This window comes from Equus asinus, chromosome 14, assembly GCF_041296235.1.
Source record: "Equus asinus isolate D_3611 breed Donkey chromosome 14, EquAss-T2T_v2, whole genome shotgun sequence".
Lineage (NCBI taxonomy): Eukaryota > Metazoa > Chordata > Mammalia > Perissodactyla > Equidae > Equus > Equus asinus.
Genome location: NC_091803.1, coordinates 16,462,493 through 16,485,176, shown reverse-complemented (window position 1 = coordinate 16,485,176; position 22,684 = coordinate 16,462,493). Strand labels below are relative to the sequence as shown.

At 46.5% G+C, this 22,684-nt stretch overlaps 1 protein-coding gene across 6 annotated transcripts in view; it reads left to right on the top strand.

The window, feature by feature from the left end:
• The window catches only part of POR (cytochrome p450 oxidoreductase), a 91,622-nt gene that overhangs the window by 25,347 nt on the left and 43,591 nt on the right, over positions 1-22,684 (top strand). The window contains exon 1 of one of the 6 annotated variants that reach the window (XM_014853894.3): positions 2,329-2,480. The exons of 1 other annotated variant lie outside the window; for it this stretch is intronic. The gene's annotated coding sequence lies outside the window, so the exon portion shown is untranslated. Of the gene's footprint in view, positions 1-2,328; positions 2,517-22,019; positions 22,128-22,684 lie in introns of those variants that run through there. 4 more of the 6 variants (XM_044747227.2, XM_070484413.1, XM_070484415.1 and 1 more) reach the window with 4 other exon arrangements.

Here is a 22,684-nt window from a genome sequence, read left to right as displayed (position 1 = left end):
CAATCTTTTTTTTTTTTTCTGCTTTATCTCCCCCAACCCCCCCGTACACAGTTGTATATCTTAGTTGCATGTCCTTCTAGTTGTGGGGTGTGGCACACCGCCTCAAAGTGGCCTGACGAGCGGTGCCATGTCCGTGCCCAGGATCCGAACCCTGGGCCGCTGCAGCGGAGCGTGCGAACTTAACCACCCGGCCATGAAGCCGGCCCCTGTATTTCTTTTTCTGTGAACTGATGGTTCATATCTTTTGTCCATTTATGTTAATTAGTTATTTTTTTTTTGGTGAGGAAGATTCACCCTGAGCTAACATCTGTTGACAATCTTCCTGGGTTTTTTTTGCTTGAGGAAGATTAGCCCTGAGCTAACATCTGTGCCAATCTTCCTCTACTTTTTATATGTGGGATGCCTCCACAGCATGGCTGATGAGTGGGGTAGGTCCGCACCAGGATCTGAACCTGTGAATCTGTGGCTGCTGAAGCAGTGTGCTGAACTTTAACCACTTGGCCACAGGGCTGGTCCGTTAATTAGTTTTTAAAATTGATTAATTAGGGACTCTTTATTAAGGCTCTAGTCCTTTGATTATTAATAACTGCAAATATTCCTCCTGGTTTGTCATTTGCCTTTTGATTTTACCTGCAGGTCTTTGTTACACATCAAGTTGTCATTTTTATGTAGGCAGATTTCTTAATCTTCTCATTTATGGCTTCTGGGATTTGTACCATAACTCAGAAAGGCTTTTTGGAGATTATTAACACAAATTCTCCCATGGTTTCTTACAGGAGTTTTCCTTTTTCTTCTTTTTTTTAAAATCACTTAAATCTTCTATCTGGTGTTTAAGATTCGGGGCTTTCACTGCCATGGCCTGGGTTTGTGTCCCGGTCAGGGAACCACACCACCTGTCTTGTTGGTTGTCATATTGTGATGGCTGCGTGTTGCCGTGATGCTGAAAGCTGTGCCACCAAGATTTCAAATACCAGTGGCATCACCCATGGCGGACAGGTTTCAGCAGAGCTTCCAGACTCAGACAGACTAGGAAGAAGGACCTGACCACCAGTTCTGAAATAATTGGCCATGAAAACCCTAAGAATAACAGCAGAGCATCTTCCGACACAGCACTGGACAGTGAGAGGATGGCACAAAAAGACTGGGCAGAGTTCCTCTCTGCTGTACACAGGGTTGCAAGGAGTTGGAATCAACTCAACAGCACTAACAACAAAACCTTCATGTATTAGGAATTTATATTAGTGTCAGATGTGAGGTGTGTATCCAACTTAGTTTTTTTCCCTGCTGGCTAATGAGAGTGTGTCTTGAGGAGGGAGGGTAAAGGGCCAGGAAGGTAGAGCAGAGAGCAGAGCACTGTATGACCAGTTACCACGGCAGAGGGTGTAGAAGAAACTGGAGGTGGCATGCACAGTCTGGAACTGCTGAGATAATCCAGGTGAAAGGTGAGCTCAGGTGGGCGTGCACTAGGGCAGGAGCAGCAGGAAAGGTGAGGTGGGGGTGGAGCTGGAGATGGAATCCATCAGACTCAGTTACTCCTTCAATGGGAAAAACAAAAGGCCCCCGGTAAGAATCCTCTAAGACTAGTTTTCAAAGCATTCGGTCGTTGGTTAGTTGGTCTCGTTTTTAAAGACGGAGAACGGGCTCTGAATGAAGTGAGTTGCCCACTGTTCCAAAAGGAATTCGCAGCAGATCCTGTAATAATAACAGTAATAATAATAATGACAATGACTTACATTTCTAGAGCACTTACTATCGCACTAAGCTAAATCCTTTAGGATCGAGTTATATCACCAAATCCCCGTGACCCTATAACGTACGAGCCATGGGAGGAGGCAGAGGTGGGATTCTAACTCCGGACCAAGGCAGCCAGACTTTTCAAAGCCCAGACGCCTTCTGCCCCTCCCCGCGTCTTCGGTCCAGTCCTCGACCCCTGCCTGGTCACTGTCCGCCCCCTGCCCGAGTAGGCCTGCATTCCAATCCACGCCCTCCGCGTTCAGGCTGGAGGGACCCGGGGCCCTCTGCGCACCCAGCCTCGCCATTTTCAAGGGAGAGGGGTGAGAGCCGTGGAGGAGAAAAAGCCACCAACACACGCGAGCGGTAGGAAGCCAGACGGCGCGGCGCACAGCCACCGCCCCGCGGGGCCCCAAGGGAGGGCGGGAAGCCGGCTCCGGGCAAAGCACGTCGGGGACGGGAGGAACTGCTAGCGCCGGCGCTCCCCTCCCACCTGCAACGCGGTGCCGGGTTCTCAAGCCCGGCGGCTGAGCCGGCAGGCGAGGGGGCGTGGCCGGTCGGGCCGTACCAAGAGCACAGACTCGCAGGGGGGAGGCCTGGCCCCGGGGGCGTGCGCGCTGCCCGGTTGAGCGGGGCGGTGCCCCGACGGCCACGCCCCCACCCCCGCGGCCCGCGCGGTGGTGGTAGCGTCTCAGTGGTTCGGGCCTGCGTCCTGCTCAGGTGCCGGCAGAGCTGCCGGGCCGCCAGCGGTGAGTGGGCCCGTACGCGGGCGCGGGGCTGGCGAGGTAGGGGCGCCGGGGCTTCGGGTGCGGGGGCTGTGAGACCAGACGACTTCTGGCGGCATCCGCCGCCCGGGACCTGGGCGCTGGAGCGGGCTCTCAGGCCGAGTCGCTGCGTGTCTCACCCGACGCTCGCGCGGAAAGCGCGGCTCCCACCTCGGCCCTTCCCCTCCAGCTGACCTCTCGCGGCGGCTTGAGGGTAGTTGTTTGCACGGCTCAGCACGCCCGATGGGCCCTTCGGCCGAGGATTGGGTCTCGGCGTCAGGGGGTTCCGGCTCCAGTCCCCGCGCTCCCACCCTCAGGCTGAAACCCCTTCCCTTTCCGAGCCTCAGTTTCCCCATCTGTACGATATGCCTCAGGAGGCGGCCAGTTGTTGGGATAACTCACGTAGGAGGCTCTCGATGAATGCGAATGGGGCCGGAGTCTCACCCTGCAGCATCAGGTGGGCTCAGTCGAGGGCTTAGGGGAGCCCGCCAGCCCGGCCTCTCCGGGAATCCCTCTGCGTGCTGGCGAGGCCGCGGTACCCTTGGGGGGCAGTGCCCCTCGCAGGCAGGTGCTTTGGCAGCCGCGGCGACAGGTCGTTGGCCGGGCTCAGCTGGGCAGCCGTGACATCCTTAGCTCGTGGGAGCAATTGGGTAAGAGGTCAAGGTCTTGTAGGCGGTGGGGAGGGTTGCTTCAGGGTACTTGACCTCGGCTTTTTGCTTTTCATTTAAGGCTAGTCACCCTTGTGTAGGCTGGTGACCAATGCTGAGGAGTTTTGGGCCGTCTCCATGAATGTGCCTGCTGTCTCTCTCAGACCCATAAACTGCAGCCTTCCCTCTGAGCTTGGCCAACCTAGAGAATAGTGCTAGCAAGGGAGACGGGGGAGGAGTGGGTGGTCCTGGGCTTGAATCTTGGCACCTTGGCAGGACACTTAACTTCTTTGAGCCTCTGTTTCCTCCTCAGTAGCAGAGTGATACAGCTCATTTTGCTGCCGCGCAGGGTCGATGTTCTGAGGATCAAAACAAGAAGGTCCTGGAGGGTGACATTGAGAACTGTAACATTGCTTTAAGCTGAGCGGTTAACTAACCCTCTGGTCTCCAGTGTCCTCACTGTGCAAAGCTGGAATTCCTCGGGCCCTCTCTCCTGTTGGGGGAGAAGACATTGATACATTAACCACTCACAAGTTCTGCCCACACAAATCCCCTTTGAATGGTTGTGGGCTGGTGTGATCAGAGAAAGATCCCAAAGTCCCAGCTAGGAAAGCAGTGTACCTAGGAGGGATCACTTTCTTGTCTTTGTGTCCCTCTAGGGAGCTCTCTTTTCCTTTTGAGAGAGTGGTCAGTTATGAGCTTCTCAGGATTTTCATGCCCCTGCTGTGGGAAACTGTTTCCTTGGGCAGTTAGTGATCATTGTCTCAAGTGGCCAAATAGCAGGTCTGCATTTCAGAGAATGGAATGTTAGCTTGCAGTTGTGTTGCTGAAAGCTTCGGAGTGATCTTAACTGCACAGTTCTTCAGATCTAGCACTTGAAACAATAACAGGGTGGTTTAGGATGAAAGGAACCCCGGGGATGTACATCATCACCTGGGAAGAGCGGCATTGCCTGCAGCCAGCAAGAGTAAGGCAGGTGAATACTCCTGGGCAGTGTGAGTATATAAACAGCCACAGGAGATGTGGGTTGCCTGACAAACCTGAAAGTTTAGGACCTGCCGGTGACACTGGGTCCATCCTTGCCTCATCCCTTGAAAATCAGGATCTGAGTTAGATATGTCCGTGTGTCCTTAGGAGAAAGACTATCTATCTGAAGTCAGAAGTGCTCGGCAAATCCAGAACTTTCGCTTGTGAAACCCACGGAACGTTTCAAGTTCATAAGAGTTCAGCTCTTAAGCAACTTTTTTTTCCCCCCTGATAGAAGCTTCTGTAGTTGTAAGACCTTTCATGGTTCCAGAGGGCACAGCTGCCAGTGCAGTATCTCTGCTTCCCAGGGCTTTCGGAGGGAGCAGGGAGGGTCAGCAACCTGAGTTCAGGCTGGCACTAGCACCGTGTGCCTTTTGACAAACCACCCCCAGGCCCGTGGGCCTCAGTTTAATGCTTTGGGATTTAACTTTTTATTATATGTCAGATTGATTTAAAGTTTAAAATCAGAAAAAAGTGAAATGGAGAAATGACTTTTTATGAAAATGTGTTTTTTCTGTTTACAAAAATATCAAGTGCTCTTTGTTTAAAAAAAAACTGTTACAGAAATATGTAATATAGACAATGAACATCCCTCATAGCCCTACACGGAGACAGAAAATCACCGTTAGTGGTGTGTATATATTCTCCAGTTATTTTTCTTCCCAAATAAAAACATTTATTATGTACCTTGTTTTTTGCTTGTAACAATAGAAATTTTTAACTCAACTTTAGACACAAAACTAGTGATACTGTTCTGAAGCTTGCTTTTTATTACTTAACATGATGTCTTTCTATCTCACTATGTAAAGATCTACCTCATTTGTTTTTTTCAACCTCATTCTTTTTAAAAATGACGGGGCCAGCCCGGCAGTGCAGCAGTTAAGCTCACACGTTCTGCTTCGGCGGCCCGGGGTTCACCAGTTTGCATCCCGGGTGTGGACATGGCACCGCTTGTCAAGCCATGCTGCAGCAGACCTCACAAGTAGAAAGTAGAGGAAGATGGGCACGGATGTTAGCTCAGGACTAATCTTCCTCAAAAAAAATTTAAATAAATAAATAAAAATAAATAAAAATGACAGAAGATTCTAGTAACCCGTATTATTGAAAAAAGTTTATGTCGTTTGCAGCTCTTTGCTATTATGAATTCTTCTGCAGTCAGCAGCAGTTCTTTATCTTTGTGCAATTGGGCAAGTGTTTTTGCATAATGAATTCCTAGGTGTGGAAGACCTGGAACAATGTTTGTGAGCTTTTCAGTGTATTTGTTTAACAGATATTGACTACCACGACATCCCAGGCACTATTTGAGGTGTAGAGGGGATTAAAGTAAACACAACACACAACCCCCCCGTGGATCTGATGTTCTAGTAGGGGAGACAAAAAACACTCATGGTTTGTGAAATGGTGATCGATAATTTGGGTTTAACTTTCTATTATAGACAGGGTCATTTAAAAATGCAAATCCTAAAAAAATGTGAAATGGAGAAATGGCTTTTTGTAAAAATGTATTTTTTAAAAAAGTGCTCATTATTTTTAAAAGAAAGGCTGTTGTAGAAATACGCATTATCAACAGTGAACGTCCTTCACAGCCTTACACTGAGACATTTTCTCAGTGGAGATAAATCATGCAGAGGAGTGTGTATGTGTTTGTAGAAATGGTGTGACTTTAAATGTCAATAGATAGTGCCAAACTCCCCTCCAAAAATGGTATCTTGTTATGTTCCCACCAGCAGAGACTCATCATTTTTAAATTCAGAATTTTAAGACCTGTTGTGAAGACGAGCTGCTAATGGCAGAGGTGCTTTTAATTCAGGAAAATTTATGCCAGACTCTGTGTGTGCTAAGTTTGTAATAAACATACACCTGTGTGCGTGTGCATACACACATCATATATATATATATATATATATATTTTTTTTTTTTTTTTTTAAGTTTTTCTGATGACCCCAAAAGGTTGGTGTTTCCATGCCCTCTCCACAGCTGGGAGGCCACATCAGAAACAAAATCACTTGCTCCAGGCTGTGAGGGCGAATCTGAGGCCTCACCCAGGGCCATCTGCTTCCAGAGCCCTCACTCCTTTTTGTGCTGTGTTATCTCATTTTCTGATGGTGGAGGATTGTTGTATGTTTTGTTTTTCTTTTACTTTTGGTGGATGGAAGGGAAATCTCCTAATATATATAATTACTTAATAATATGATTGTTCCTCCTCGCTTTCAGTACCACAAAGCACAAGTAAGTATGTCTTGTATGTCTCATTGTACGTTTCATTATAGTGTAAGGAACATAATGAAGTGAGGATCTTACAGAGAGATAGACAATGCCAGTTCTTCTATTATTATTCTTATTATGTAGCCTACAGAACAAAACTTGTTTTCCTGTGCAGTTCTGTTATCTGGCATTTGGTGGAAATTTGGACTCGCCGCGCAGGAGGGGAGAAGCTCCCAGGTCAGAGGTAGCTTACCAGCTTATGCAGGCATTGGCCCATTCCACACCTTACTTTCTCCATCCATGTAGTGGGGGAAAGACTCCCTGCTCCCCCTACCTCCTGTGTTTATTTCTCAGCAGTTAGTTCTCCCTGTTCTTGGCAATGTTTCCATCTCTGTGGAATGACACTTAAGAAACACATGTTGGGCCCTCAGGGTCTACGCTTCAGTGTGTAGGGCCTGATTCTGGCACTTGAGAACTCTGACAGGGAGGGGAACAAGCAGAGAGGCGAACAACACGGCAGAGAGTGTTGAGTTCATTCTTGAGATAATGCGTGAAAGGTGCCTATTTTTGGTGCTGAGCCCGGTATGCGCTGGGGAGCACTCAGGACAAGCTGCCTTGTTGTGGGGGATCATGCAAGCCTCCATAGAAGTGGTGACATTGGAGTTGGGTCTTGGAGAGTGAGTAGGGATTCCCTGAGCCCACCAGTGCACACCCCGTCTGGGAGTGTAGGGTGCAGGTTGCATGAGGCCTGGAAGCGGTTGGGGCTTACCTGAAGGGGTCTCATGAACCATGCCAGGTGGTGGGGATGCTGTTCCATAGGTTGGTGATGTGACTTGCACAGAGCAGTGTTTTCTTGTATTAGATTTTCAGCTTTCTTGCTGCCCACTGTCCTCTCTGGGTGAACTCGTCATTTAGCAATCTCACTCTGACAAAATCTGTATCATTCTGGTTTAGAGCTCTATGTCTTAGGAGTGTTTTTCCTTCCCCAACCCCCTTTCCAAGTGAGGTGTTTGTATCTGTTGGGATGTGAGTGTGTGTGAAGTTGGAGGAGTCCCATGGGGCAAACCGTGGCTCCTTGCGAGCTGATGGCTCCTGGTCGTTGAGGCCACTGGAGCCAATTCATCAGCCTCTGTTTTGCCTGATGCTGGTTGGTGTGGCAACTCCGTTAACACTTGGGTGTGTTGTGGACAAAGCACCTAGGGACCTGGTCCTTCTTCTGTGTGGAAAACTTCTGGTATAGGGGGCTTACTTATTTCGCTTATAAAGAGGTGACTGTGGTGGGGGGAAATTGAAGAATTATCCTTTAATTGGAGCGCAGGAGGGCGAGGCATTCTGATCTCCTTTGCATAGTTTCTGTACACAGCTGAGAGAACTGTATGCGTGCTTCCCAGAAGTTAGTCAGTTTCAAGAATGTAGTGATGGCCCACACTGTGGTGCCGTCAGCCATGGACTGTTTCTCAGAGAACTAGATTCTTTAGACACATCCTGCAGTAGGCAAATGGAATGGAAGGAGCTGGTGTTAGTCCCCCTGGTTGGCATACCGGAGGAAGATGGACCCTGAGGGGGACGATGGGACTTACGTGATTTACCTCTAGGTGAAATTTATGAATCATGTTTTGTCATTTCTTTTTATCTCCCCTAGTTTTATCTTCAGTGCCTTTTCTTGTGGCCCTGCCCACCCCACCCTGTTGGCCGGGTTCAGCCTCCACATCCCCTCTTGCTTTGGTGCTTGTATAAGAGTGCCATGATCTTGCGAGCCTTTGATCCTAGGACACACATCATCATTGCGCTGGGTAGGCTGGGTCTGTACAAAGGTTTGAGGTCTGGGCAGGAACACATGAACTTCTGCTCACCTTCTCTGAACCCAGAGATGTTGACTGTGTATCTGTAGGTCATTTGGGGTTGGTTTTCAACACAGCAAACAGGGGTGGTGGTTCTTGAGTGCACGGAATGTATTAACCAATTGTGCCCAGCTGCTTTCAGGGGTGGGGTTTGGGTTGGGACACATTCCAGGCATGGGAAAGTTTTCCATCAGGAATCTGTGGTCTTGTGAAGAAGGGCATTTGTTGGTTTCAGTTTTTCAAAGCCTTTGTGACTGTTTAAGAAACCACATGTGTTACGAGCACATGTTGGGTGCAGTCCCTTTTGTAATGTGATTTGCAAACTCTAAAACGTTGTTTAAAACCACAGCAGTGATGAAAAAGCCCCATCCAGCCTACCTGAAACCCCCACCAGCAAGGTCTCTATCCACGTTAGTGACCTTCCAATCTTCCTGATCTCTGAAGCTCTAAGGACAAAAGACATTTTTCCCTTTTCCCTCATCTTTATTCTGGGTTTCGGCCACCATGCGGTCCTGTCCATTTTTAGTCTTTGAATCTCTTCCCACTGCTTTGCCCTTTTCACTGCCTCTGCGCTAGCCCCCTGATTGGCCTCTCTGAGTCCATAATTCTTCCTCCCCAGCACGTCTCAAGATCTGTCCATGGTACCATTGCTAGGTTATCTCCAAGCCCGCCTTTATCACCCCTCCTTTGCACAAGAATTTAGCGTTGCTCTCTCTTAGTGTTCTGTGGGTTTTTTTCCTTCTCCATCTACCTCCATAAAGGATATGGAAGTGGCTTATAATAAAGGGAGTCTAATTCTCCCTCTCCCTAACAGCAATGTGGTTGGAATAGAATGTGGATTCAGTGAGGAGAGGGAACTTCCTCATCATTTCTGTAAGTGTGTAAGCCAGTGCATAGAGCGGCGCCAGGCGTAAGGTAGTCACTCAGTAAGTACTAACTGGATGATCAGAGGGATAAATGGATGACTGAAAGATCATGGCTTCTTTCTCCCAAGTGGACTGCTAAGCTTTCTCCTGCGTATTCACTGAGGCCAGGTGTCACTATTGGGTCTGATCTGTATTTTTCAAGATTATTCTAAGGTGCAATGTGAACTTTTTGTAGGATTTTAGTTTTCCATCCAGGTATGAAATTTTAAATGTTTCAGGTTCCTCCTGCAGTTGATAGTTTGTTCAATAGTTAATCATTTTCTAATTGAAGAAGAGAAAGAACTTGGGTAACCCCCCCATAGTATTCTGTCTTTCTAAATGTTTCTAAATCAGAAAACATGCCAAAAACATGAATAAATTTTATTTTTAAAATTCTAATGAAATGAATAAAAGGGATCTAGTCTAACCCTTGAGTGTCTGTTGTATGCCAGGTCCTGTGCTGGGTATTTTATATTTCATGTGATGATCATAACACTGAGAGGATGGTCAGTGAGGGGACTGAGGCTGAGTGATAAGTAAGGTGCCCAGGGTGTCATGGTGTGTGGGTGGCATATCTGGGATTTGAACCAAGGTCTGTCTACGTGCAAGGCTCATGTTCTTTCATGGCTCAGCTGGGTTTTAAGTTTATTGAATGCCAAGGCCCATACTCTCTTTAGCAAACCAAAACCTATGGAAAGAACTAGTATTTGAGAGGAGGACCCTGGGAAGCCGGTAATTGTACCAAAAGACAGTCAAGGGAAGCTATTGTGATTGAGCTCAGAGCTTCCTGGAAGACAAGACAAAGAAGGATGAGATTGCACAACAAATCTTCTGGAAAAAAGGAAGCAGATGAGTTTATCACAAGAAACACTTTTCCCTGGGCCTGCACGCAAGGTTCATTGAATAAGACAGTGCACAGCAGCCTGCGTACTCCACAGGTGTTTATAGAGTACCTCGTGGGTACCAGGCCCTCTGGGAGGTACTGAGACTGCACTTGTGTGTGCAAAAGACTGACAGGATGATGATGACTTAGGCTAGAGTGGAGGGAATGTTCTAAAGAACAGAGGAGCATGACCCACAGGTAGACCTTTCTGGGACCCCCTCGGGTGAAGGCAGAAAAGTTCAGGCTCTGTTATAATACTGTAAGGGCAGATCTTTGAGGGGATGGGAGCAAGACAATAGAATCAGAGGGATGTATTTTGTCAGGCAGGGGTAAAGCCGGAGAATCTGGGAGAGTGAGTGGGAAGAGACCTTTTGCCAGAGTTGGGAGGCAGACAGTCCAAAGTGGAGGTCCTGAGGTTCTTAGCACGTCCCATGCGCAGTGTCCTGCCATTTTGTTGTGAAAGTTGAAAAGCCTACCTTGGCTTCTTGCACCCTAGTGGTGACCATAGGCAGATTTGGGAGTTCTCAGGAGGCAGCACAAGTTCTGGTCAGATGCTCCTGGTTGAAGGGCCAACATGCTCTTCCAAGTGTGGAGTGATGACTCTGGTCTTGGAGATTTTGTTAATTCAGTCATTCAGCAAATATGTATTGAGCACCATGCCAGGCATGTTGAACAGTGCAGAAATGCAAGATAGCCCCAGCCAGACACCAGCCTCTACCGTGTCTCCAGTTGTTTTTGTCACGTGCCCTTAAGTCAGCTCTGACTCTTGGTGACCCTGTGAGTGAGTGATGTCCACGATGCCCTGTCCTCAGCAGCCCTACTGAGCTCCTGTAGACTCATGCCTATGGCTTCCTTTATGGAGTCAGTCCATCTCATATTTGGTCTTCTTTTCTTGATGCCTTCTACTTTTCCCACCATAAGAATCCTGGCTTCTCATGAGGTACCCAAAGCAGGACAGCCTCTGTTTTATCATTTTTGCCTCCAGCGATTGTTCAAGGCTTAATTTGCTCTAGGACCCACTTGTCCGTCTTTCTGGCAGTCCAGGGCATCCACTGAGCTCTCCTCCAACACCATCTTTCAAATGAATCCGTTTTGCTCCTGCCAGACTTCCTCACTGTCTAGCTTTCACACCCATACATAGTAATTAGGAATATGAGGGTGTGGATAATCTTGACCTTGGTCTCTAATGACACTTCCTTGCACTTGGTGATCTTTCCTATTTCTTTCATTGCTGCCCTTGCAAGTCTCAGTCGTCTCTTGATTTCTTGGCTGCAGTCTCCATTTAAATTGATGGCGGAACCAAGAGAAACAAAATCTTTAACAATTTCAGTGTCTTCATGTTGACATTAAAGTTGTATAGTTCTTACTTAGTCATGATCTTTGTCTTCTTAATGTTCAAATGCAGTCCTGCTTTGGCCTTTTCTTCTTTCACTTTCTCCAGAAGTCGTTTCAAGTCATTGCTGCTTTCTGCCAGAGAGGTGATGTCATCTGCCTTTCTTAGATTGTTGATATTTCTTCCATCAGTTTCACTTCTCCTTCATCTGAGTCTAGCCCAGATTTCATATGATACGTTCTGCATGCACGTTAAACAGATAAGGAGATAAAATGCCCCCTTGTCTGACACCTTTGCCTGTAGGAAACCATTCTATCTCTCCGTATTCTGCCCTGATAGTGGCTTCTTGTCTGCCATACAGGGTACCATCAGGACCGCCAAGTGCAGAGGTGCGCCTCTTTCTTTCAGAGCAGCCCATGGATTTCATGGTCTGCACAGTCAAAGGCTTTCCTAGAGTCTGTGAAACATAGCCTGACTTTCTGGAATTCTTTGGAGCACTCCAAGAGCCAATGAATAATCACAGGTAGATCTCATGGGCCTCCATTTTCAAGATGCAGCTTGCACAGCAGGCATTTCCTGCTGCCTGGAAGGTAAAAGCCTTTGCTGCAGCACCTTGAGCATCACTTCACTTGCCTGGGAGATGAGAGCAGTGGTCCTGTAGCTACTGCGCTGCTTGGCATCTCTGTTCTTGGGCACTGGGATGTGTTTGAACGCTTTCAGTCTGTAGGCCATTGTTTTGTTTTCCATATTTTTTGGCATATCCTTGTTAGGATTTTGACAGATTCAGTCTCTGTGGCTTGAAATAACTCCATCTACCCCTGGTGACTTATTTCTCCTCACTATGTTCAGGGCAACTATCACTTCACTTTCTAGAATTACACGTTCTTCCTCGTAGAAATCTTCCTCAAAGGCGTCTGTCATTCTTTTGTCCCTTCTGCCTAGATCTTCAGTGTCCCGATTCCACTTTCCCTTCACTTCCTCCTGCTCAGATAGTGTGCTTCTTGGTTGTTCAGCAGTGCTTATCTAGGTTTAAATTTCCTGTTGATTTCTTGAAACTTCTGGAAGAGACCTCTTTTCCTTTCTGTGGTTCTCTTCTATCTCTGTATTGGCCACTAGAGTGGTCCCCTTTATCTCTTTCTGTTAGGCCCTGAAAAGCTACATTCAGGATTCAAACCCTGCTTTTGTCACCTTTTACTTTGCTCCTCGCCTCTCCTTAATTTTTAGTATCTCTTCTCTCCTCCATCTCAATGTTTTTCTTTCTGCTTCAGGCGCTGGCTTTTCATATTCTTCCTTAATGATATTTCTGGTCTCACCCCACAGTTGTTCTGCTTCTCAGTCAGTTAAGTTTATCAATGCAAATTTGGTTTTTATGTGGACTTTAAATTCATTGGGAATGTTGTTTATGTTATATTTTAGCACTAGGATTCTTTTAGTGCTCTTCTTCAGCTGTACTCTGATATTTGATGTTAGCAGTTCGTTATCAGGACCTCAATCTTCTCCTGGTCTTGTTCTGGCAGAGAATACAGCCTCTTCATCTCCTGCTTCCAGTTATGTGGTTTATCTGATTTCTGTATCGGCATCTGGCGATGTCCATGTCGACAGTCGTCTGTTCAGTTGCTTGAAGCACATATTTGTTGGCATTGCAGAAATCCGTGAGGCAGTCTCCTGCCATTTCTGACCCCTAGTCCAAATTTTCTGATGATATTTGATTCTGCTTTTGCATTCTAGTCACCTATCATTGAGCGTATCTTGTCTTGGTGTATGATCAGTTTCTTCTTGGATATTTGCATAAAATCTTCCGGTTTTGTCTTCTTCAGCATCTTTGGTTGGAGCACAGACTCACACATGGTTGTGTTAATAGGTCTTCCCAGAAGTCTGACTGATGCTATTAGAGCCCTAATTGCTTGTGCCTCCATATTAGAGCCACTTGTTTCTTCTGAGTTTGTCATTTCTGTAGTAGAACACTTTGTAGCCATCTAACTGAAGGTGTCCCATTCTCATCCATTTTAGTTGGCTAACGCCGAGCACTGTGATATTTAAACGTTCCATTTCTTGCTTTACAATTTCCATTTACCTTGGTTCCTGCTTCTCACATTCCGTGTTCCCGTTGTGCTTGTTGTTCAGCATCGGACTTTTGTCTTTGTCTGTTTCAGCCGCTGGACATCCTTCGGGCCTTAATCTGGTTGTGTCATCAGCAGCAGTGCTATTCATACTTGGTCTTTGCTCTTAGCCAGGAGCCGCTTGAGTGTCTTCCAACCTGGGGCAGGGGAGTCTCATCTTCTAGCACTACCTCATATTTCATTTTGGACTGTCTCATCGCCGGGTTTTCAAGGTAAAAAAAAAAAAATTTTAAAACAAGAGGAAAACACAGCAGTGGTTTTCCAATGCCCTCTGCTGCACTCTGTGCATCCAGACCACACGTGCTCAGGTCCATGGTGTCTCAATCACCCATCACCTGCGAAAGGTAGGCGCCCCTGTGGCATGTCTCCAGGGGTTATTTAATTTTGAGCAATGCTGTCACCTAATGGTACAGCCACGCAATGGTACAGGGACTGCAAAATGACCCCAGGTCATTCAGTGAAGCAACTTCTATCTATAACTTTGCCTTGTTCTAAAAAGGTTTTGAAGGACATACAGATGGATGATAGAGTGGCTCTGATGCCAGCCACTCTGTCATCTTGCTGTGGCCAAGGTTCCTTTTGTCTGGGTTTGAACCCTGTTCCGCTGTTTATCAACTCCCTGACTTGAACAAGGTGCTTTAATCTCTGTGATGATTACAGCTCTGTACCTGACAGGGCTGTCGCAAGGATGAAACGAAATAGTAGAGTGTCATGATGTAAATGCTTCATATATGTTCATTGTTGTTGCAATTGGTATTTATTTAGAAAAAATAAATAGAAGAGGCAAATAGAAACTGAGGGAGGGGCACCTAGGGTTAAGGACAGTATGTGGCTGCGAGAGGCTCTTTGCATTTGTTCAGCTTCCTGATGTCCAGAGGGAAGAGGGGAAGACAGATCCACAATGAGGAGTGGCTGTTGATGAGCCCAAGATTTCTTTTTGCGGCAATGAAAATGTTCTGGAATTAGCCATGATCACTGCACAGTGGGTGAATGTCCTGAAAGTCACTGAATTGTACACTTTAAAGTGATGAATTTTACAGTGTGTGAGTAATATCTCCCTTTTAGAAATCTGGCTCATAGGTCGTGAGTCCTTGAGCAGCTGACCTCCCTCCAGCTCTGCCACCAGCTCCCCACCACCTCGAGTGAGGCCTGCACACCTGCAGCACACGCATTCTCTGCTCACTGCCTACTTCTGTGCCCCTACATTTCTTAGCCCTCTTGAAGTTAACCTCAGCTAACGATCTGTGAGAGGGCGTGACATGTGTCGCTTCTGGCCTGAAGCATTTAAACGCTGGGGCTGATCCCTCCCCGAGTCTTCTCCCTATCACAGCAGTCCTGGAATTTATCCATTGAGGTGGTGGAGTCACAAGGAAAAAGCTGCTTAAACTACTGAGTCCTTTTATGGAAGCCAGGAGCCTAGCAGAGTCACCTTGCCTACACAGATGTTGCATAAAGTTGTGCATTAAGCCACTTGGGAAGTGGGTCAGTTCTCGGAGGACACGTTTTCCCAGTACTGTGGCCTAGAGAAATGTCCTCATTGCCCCTCCTGCCTGTGTGATGTGGTGGGCATCTTTTCTAACAGGAAGCCACAGCAGGTGCAGGTGTGTCCCCACAGCTTGCTGTGGCCAAGTGTCTGCCAGAGGGAGATTAAACCGTCAGCCTCAGGAGCATCTCTCGTGACCCAGTGTACCTATCCTGAGCGCAGCCTGGTGTAATGTCAGGCCAGCACCAAAGGATTTTGTCTTCCTGCTCCCTAAGAGAACGTGGTTGGGGCAATAAGAAACCGTCAAGAGCTACTGGTTTACCGCTGATGGACAGTCCTGTAAATGGTGTAATATTTGTCGATGCTTTTATAGACACCACAAGACAGTCTTCTGTCACCGTGGCATCTGATTATTACTGACCTGTCCCTGTCATTGTGAGTTTTTAATAACCCTCCTCCCCAAATCCTGCAACTTAAAAGCATGATATGAACCCACAGACACAGACCACAGAGATGACCTACAGGTGGTGCTCAATACACATTTGATTGGCACCAGCCTTTAATGTGTGGCGGTGGCCTAATGTCAAGGTGAAATGCAGGCAAAGCTGGGGGAGACAAAACAATGCCATCTGAGGCCTGAGCCCAAATCCGGCCTGACCTCTTGATAAAGTCTGACCTTTCAAGACGTGGATCCCCACCTCTGTCAGATGGTCTTTCTTCAGTAGTCTTGCTTCCTGTCAGCTCATGGGAAGAGTGAGTCTGAAGCCACTTGTCAGACAGAAGGAAGGCACTGCCTAGGACCTGCTCTGCCCATAGCAGCCTTATGTGGCTACTGGTCCTTGCTGCCCAGCAGAAGCTCAGGTTTTGCTGAATGGCACAGCTTTCTGCTGGCTGAACCTGGGGTGACTGGCCAGCACGACAACCGACTGGGACCGTGTGAGCCAGGAGGTGGGCCACACCCTTTCTTGTCTGTGGGTAGCAAACAATAGCTAGGGTTGCACCAAGAAGTGGCAGAAAGGGGCTCACAAGGCCCTTAAATCTCCCTCTTTGAGTAGCTGGCATTTGTGGTATTCTTGCCCCAAATTCATAACCTCACTCCAATCATGAGAAAACATCTGTCGAACCCAAACTGAAGGGCATTCTGCTAAATAACTGTCCAGTAGGTTCTGAGAGTAATTTGCTCAGCCCTTAGGTCTTTGACTCTGTGTCTGTAAAATGGGTGAAATAATACTTATCTAAACAGGTTTATCATACGAATCAAAAGAAGGAGCTTGTGTAAAGTGCCTAGCATGCTGCTTGGCACACAGTAGGTGTTGAGTCAATGTTCGTTCCTGTTGCCTCCTCCTGCCCACTAAGCTGGCGGTGCACGCTGTGCTGAATAGGGCTGCGTAGGCCTTTCTCTCTCCCGCAATTCTGAATGCTTGTTTTTTGAGAACCAATGGTACTGACCTTTGTTTCTTGGAGTTTATGAGGAATCCAGGTCATCAGACATTTAGCCAACACTTCCTAGAGGCATACAAAGATGAATAAGACATAATTCTTTTCTTCCTTTTTTTTTTTGACTGAGGAAGGTTGACCCTGAGCCACCCTCTGTTGCCAATCTTTCTCTTTTTGCTTGAGAAAGATTCACCCTGAGCTAACATCTATGCCAATCTTCCTCTGTTTTGTTTGTGGGTCGCTGCCACAGCATGCTGCCAGTGAGTGGTGTAGGTCTGCGCCTAGGAACTAAACCATGGCCACCAAAATGGAGTGCACCGAACTTAACCGCTAGGCCATGGGGCTGGCCCCTAAGACATAATTCTTGATCTTCCAAGGAGTTCATAATCAGATGAGAGAAGTGGACATGGAAGTAACTGTCTATAATACAAGGCAGATGCTGCCACATGCCGTAACTGAGCATGATTAGGAAGTAGGAAGGGCAGATTTTATGGGGGAAGTGGCACTTGAGTTAATCCTTGCAGATATAGCTTTGATGGCTACAGACAGAGAGGGAAGGACATCCTTAGGACAGACGGAACAGTGAAGCAAAAACAGACCAGCAGTATGTATAAGATGTGTCTAGGGAAGCTGATAAGAAGTCCCTGCAATAAGGAGGCTACTGGATTTTTTTCCTAACTTCTTATTTTTAACCAATTTTTGACTTACTGAAAAATTGCAAAAATGGCACAAAGAGTTGCCTTATATTTCTCACCCAGTTTCCCCTGATGTTAACATTTTACATAATTATAATACAATTATCAAGAACAGGAAGTTAACATTGGTACAGTATCATTAACCTAGGGGTCACAAAGTTTTTCTGTAAAGGGCCAGATAGTAAATACTTTAGTCTTTGTGAGCCGTAAGGTCTCTGTCACAACTACCCAATATTCTTGTTTTAGCAAGAAAGCAGCCATAGATAATCTGTAAATGGACGAGCATGGCTGTCTTCTAATAAAACTTTATTTTCGAAAACAGTCAGCAGACTGGGCTTGGCCTAAGGGCCAGAGTTTGCAACCTCTGAGCTAAACTACACCCTTACTAGAATTTCATCAGTTTTTGCAGTAATGTCTTCTTTCTGTTCCAGGATCCTGTCCCGCTTTGTGTTTACTCGTTACGTCTCCTTGGTCTCCTCGAGTCTGTGACAGTTCCTTCGCCTTTCCTAAACCTTGATGCTTTGGGAGAGTACCAGTCAGTTATTTGGTAGAATGCCTCTCAGTTTGGGGCCAACTGATGTTTTCTCATGGTTGGAGTGAGGTTATGCATTTGTGGCAGGAATACCGCCAAATGGTGGTGTGCCCTTCTCAGTGCGTTGTCTCAAGGGGTTTATTAGTAGCGATGTCTACCTTGATCTCTTGGTTAGGTTGGTGTCTGCAGGGTTTCTCCACTGTAAAGTTACTATTTTTCCCTTTGTAATTAAGAAGTATCTGGGGGGAGATACCTTGAGACTCCGCAAATCCTGTCTCTCCAGGGATTTTTGCCTGCTGGTTTTAGCATGCCCATTGTAGATCTTATCTGCAACAGTTATTACTGTGGTATTTGTCTATGGTAATTCTCTATTTCCCTCTTTCCTTCTACATTTATTAGTTGGAATTCTACCATAAGGAGGAGCTGTTCCTTCTCTCCCATTTATGTATTTATTTGATTATATCAGTATGGACTCATGGATATTTATTTATTCTATGGTTAAAAGTCCAGTACTCTACTAGCAGCGAACAATCCAAAGAGGAAATTAAGAAAACAGTTTCATTTATAATAGCATCAAAAAGAATAAAATACTTTGGAATAAATATAAACAAAGAGATGCAAGACTTTTACACTGAAAACTGCAAAAACATTGCTGAAAGAAAATAAAGAAGACCGAAATAAACGGAAAGACATTCTGTGTCCGTAGATTGTAAGACTTACGATTGTTAAGGTGGCGTTACCCCCCAGAGCAATTTACAGAGTCCTCAAAATCCCAGTGGCTTTTTATGCTCACGTGCAAAAACTGATCTTAAAATTTCTATGGAATTGCGTGGAACCCCATAGCCAAAACACTCTTGAAAAAGAAGAACAAAATTGGAGGACTCATACCTCCTGATTTCAACATTTACTACAAAGCCACACTAATTAAGACAGTGGTGGTACTGTCGTAAGGATAGACATATAGGTCAATGGAATAGAACTGAGAATCCAGAAATAAACTCATACATCTGTGGTTAAATGATTTTTGACAAGGGTGCCAAGACCATTCAATAGGGAAAGAATAGTCTCTTCAGCAAATGGTGCTGGGATAACTGGATATCCACACACAGAAGAATGAAGAGGGACTCTTACCTTACACTGTGTACCAAAATCAAGATCCACAAAGACCTAAATGTGAGAGCTAAAATTATAAGACTCTTAGAAGAAAACATGGGGGTAAATCTTCGTGACCTTGGATTTGGCAGTGCTTTCTTAGATAAGACACCAAAATCACAACAAAAGAAAAATTAGATAAATTGGACTGTTATGGACTGAATATTTGTGTCCCCCTAAAATTGATATGTTGAAATCCTAACCCCAAATGTGATAGTATTAGGTCAGAGGAGTAGTACCTTTTGGGAGGTAACTAGGTCATGGGGTGGAGCCCTCATGAATGGGATTAGTGACTTTCTAAGAAGAGACGCGAGAGCTTGCTTCCTCTCCCTGCTCTCTGCTACGTGAGGATGCAAGAAAGCAGCTGTCTACAGGCCAGGCAGCAGGCTGCCTCCAGACACTGGATCTACTGACGCCTTGATCTTAGACTTTGCAGCCTCCATAACTGTGAGAAATAAATGTTGTTTAAGCTGCCTACTCTATGGTATTTGTCACAGCAGCCCAAGCTAAGACATGGACTTCATCAAAATTAAAAACTTTTGTGCATCAAAGGACACTGTCAAGAGAGTGAAAAGACAACCCACAAAATGGGAAAAAGTATTTCAAATTATATGTCTCATAAGGGTCTAGTATCTAGAATATATAAAGAACTCTTATAGCTCAACAACAATAAGGAAAAACCCAACTGAAAAATGAGCAAAGGACCTGAATAGATATTTTTCCACATAAGACATACAAATGGCCAACAGGCACATGAGAAGATGCTCAGCATCCTTGGTCGTTAGGGAAGTGCAGATCAAGTGCAAATCTCAAGCACAGTGAGATCCCACTTCACACCGCGAGGATGGCTGTTTAAAGCCAAACAGGACCAGAAAACAACTCCTGCCGGTTCGAATGTGGAGAAATTGGAGCCCTTGTACGTTGCCGTTGAGAGTGTAAGTGGTGCATTCGCTGTGGAAAACAGTTTGGCATTTCCTCAGTACGTTTGGCATAGGATTACCATGTGACCCAGCAGTTCCACTTCTAGTTGTATACCCAAGAGAATCGAAGAGAGGTACTCCAACAAGTACTTGTACATGAATGTAGCAGCATTATTTATAATATCCAAAAATTGGAAACAACCCAAATGTCCATCACATGATGAATGGCTAAAATATGGTCTGTCGATACAATGGAATATTATTCATCCATAAAAAAGAATGAAGGGCTGATATGTACCACTACGTGGACAAGCCTCGAACATGTTATGTTAAGTGAAAGAAGCCCGTCACAAAGGAACACATATGAGATGTCTGTCATAGGCAAATTCACAGAGCCAGAAAGTAGATTAGTGGCTGCCGGGAGCTAGGCAATGAGGAGTGACTGCTTAATGGCTACAGTGTTTCCTTTTGGGGTGATGAAAAACTTCTGGAACGAGATAGTGGTGATGGTCACACAATATTTTCAATGTATTTAACGCCACTGCACTGTACACTTTGAAACAATAAAATGGTAAATTTTATATTACGTGTATTTTACCACAATAAGAAAATAACTTTAGAGACGAATACCCCCCCCCACACACAGGAAAATACAATAATAGCATTATTTATTCGTTGTGTCAGTTTTTCTGGCTTTAGCCATTAGGAACTCCTGCCAGCTGTCTCCTGGTTCTCGCAGGAGCCCCCTCTTTGTCTGAGCATTTCCCTAATTGGCTGCACCACAAGATGTCCCAGGCTCGTCTTTTGTTTTCCACGCCTCAGCCCCGGAATCAGCCCTTTCCTTAAGAGGCCCTGGTTCCTTTGATTGGAGAACGGGGTTTAGAAACAAGATCTGGGTGCTAAGTGACACTCTTATTTTTGATCTGCTTCTGCCCCGAAGTGCCCAAGTCGGAGAGAGAAGTGAGCCAGCGTTCTTTGAGCGTCTGCCAGTGTCCTGTGCAGGTTTACCCATGTTATCCTCCCGAGAGCCCTTCTGGAGTTATTGATATTGATGTGATACTCCAGCTTAGATAGGAAAGCAGCTGAGAGGCGTTGAGTTGGGTTTGCCCCAAGTCATAGAACAAGTGGCAGAGCAGTTTGTGAATTTGTTTTTTTAAGCTATGACCCCACTTTCTCTTCATACCCTTTTTTTTTTTTTTTTTGAGGAAGATTAGCCCTGAGCTAACTGCTGCCAGTCCTCCTCTTTTTGCTGAGGAAGACTGGCCCTGAGCTAACATCCATGCCCATCTTCCTCTACTTTATACATGGGACGCCTGCCACAGCATGGTGTGCCAAGTGGTGCCATGTCTGCACCGGGAATCCGAACCGGCAAACCCCGGGCCACCGAAGCAGAACGTGCGCACTTAACCACTGCACCACTGGGCTGGCCCAACCCTTCATACCCTTCTCTACACTCTCTCCCCACCGCTCTCTCCCCTGCCGTTTTGTGTCTCTTTCCGTCAAGAAGCCCCACTAACCACTTTGGCTCACGCCAGCCTCACCCAGCCGTGAACTGGCACTGGCCGTCTGTACTGTTCTGTTCGTTTTGGCAAGGAAGTAACCGTGTGTCTTGTCTCTTTCTGCCGGAAGGGCGGAGGACATCCCTGACTTAGTGGTCCGGCTGGCATGGTGCTGGGCACGTGGCGCACTGGGTGGATGTGGAAGAGCCACTCTGCTGAGTGGAGGGTTCCTTCTCAAGACAATGTCACTTCGGGCAGTCGTTTTCAACATCACCGTCAGTAGTTCTCTGAGACTTTGCAGAATGTTTCCACAAGCATCGTTTGTACAAAAGCCAAACAAGGATTAACACCCCTTGTTGGCAAAGGCTTGGCGAGGAGAAGCGCTTTGCTGAGGTGGTGGTGAAGCCGACTCCCAAATTTGGGTCTTTGAGCTCCCGCCGAGTCCCAGACCCTTTCACCAGATGCTCTGCCCCAGTTTTTCTACTAATACTGCTTTGTGATCCAGTGGACTAGAGAGGAATCAGGACAATGTGGCTCTTTTGCTCCCCTCAGTGTTGCATCCCTTCTCTGTGAAAACACTTCTAGTTAGAAAAGTCATGATTTTAGTTAAAATTCAGATATTACTTTTGGAAAGTAACCTTGGTTTCCTTTGATATGACTGAAAGGTAGGAATTCCAGAGTCAACAGATGATGATGAAGTAGTTACTTCCTTTCTTCAGGGGATGTTAGAATGGGGGCATTTGGAAATTTGACGGAATCCCATCACTGTGAAGGAATAAATGAAGAGTAGTGGGTTTTGTTTGTTTTGTTTTGTTTTCCTCCTGAAATGGTTTCCCGCAAGTACTGGCTACTCTTGACACCAGAACAGACACGTGAGCTGGGATAAAGGCGCCGTCGTTTTCCCATTCCGCCTGGTGGAGTTCGCAGAGACCGGGCTGCTGCCATCTGCCAACGGTGGGAACGCTGCGACAGAGGAGCCCTGGCTTTGCAGGAGTCAGGTCTAACCTATGTGTTCTGAAAGGCCAGAAGAGCTGTCCCTGCGCCTTCTAGATCATTCCAGGCCTTCCGAGCACTCTTCCGTGCCTGCCCTTTGCCCTTCCTGTTGTCTTCTGTCTTCCTCACGGTAGCTTCTGGGGCCTTTGTCCACTCCCTGCCCTCCACCACTTTAGTGAGGGGGCTTTATATTGCATGGGCCATAAAGTGACCTGACCTAGACATAAAAGAAGGCTTTCCTGTTGGAAGTCAAGGTGAGCTGATCAAGAACGGTTGAAAGACGATACATTCAAACTCGACGTGCTCCTGTTGGCTGGGGGGCACTGCGGAGGGAGGGGTGCTGGTCCCTCCAGTTCCTGCTCAGCCTGAGGCACGTCTCTGGGCAAGTCCTCTGATCGGTCGTGTTCCCTGAACGACAGGATTGGACAGACTCTAGCAGTTCTAGACCTCAGAACCCAGACCCTCACTTTCCCCACAGAAAAGGTGGGTTTCCCCAGAGCTTTTGGATTTCTCCAGAT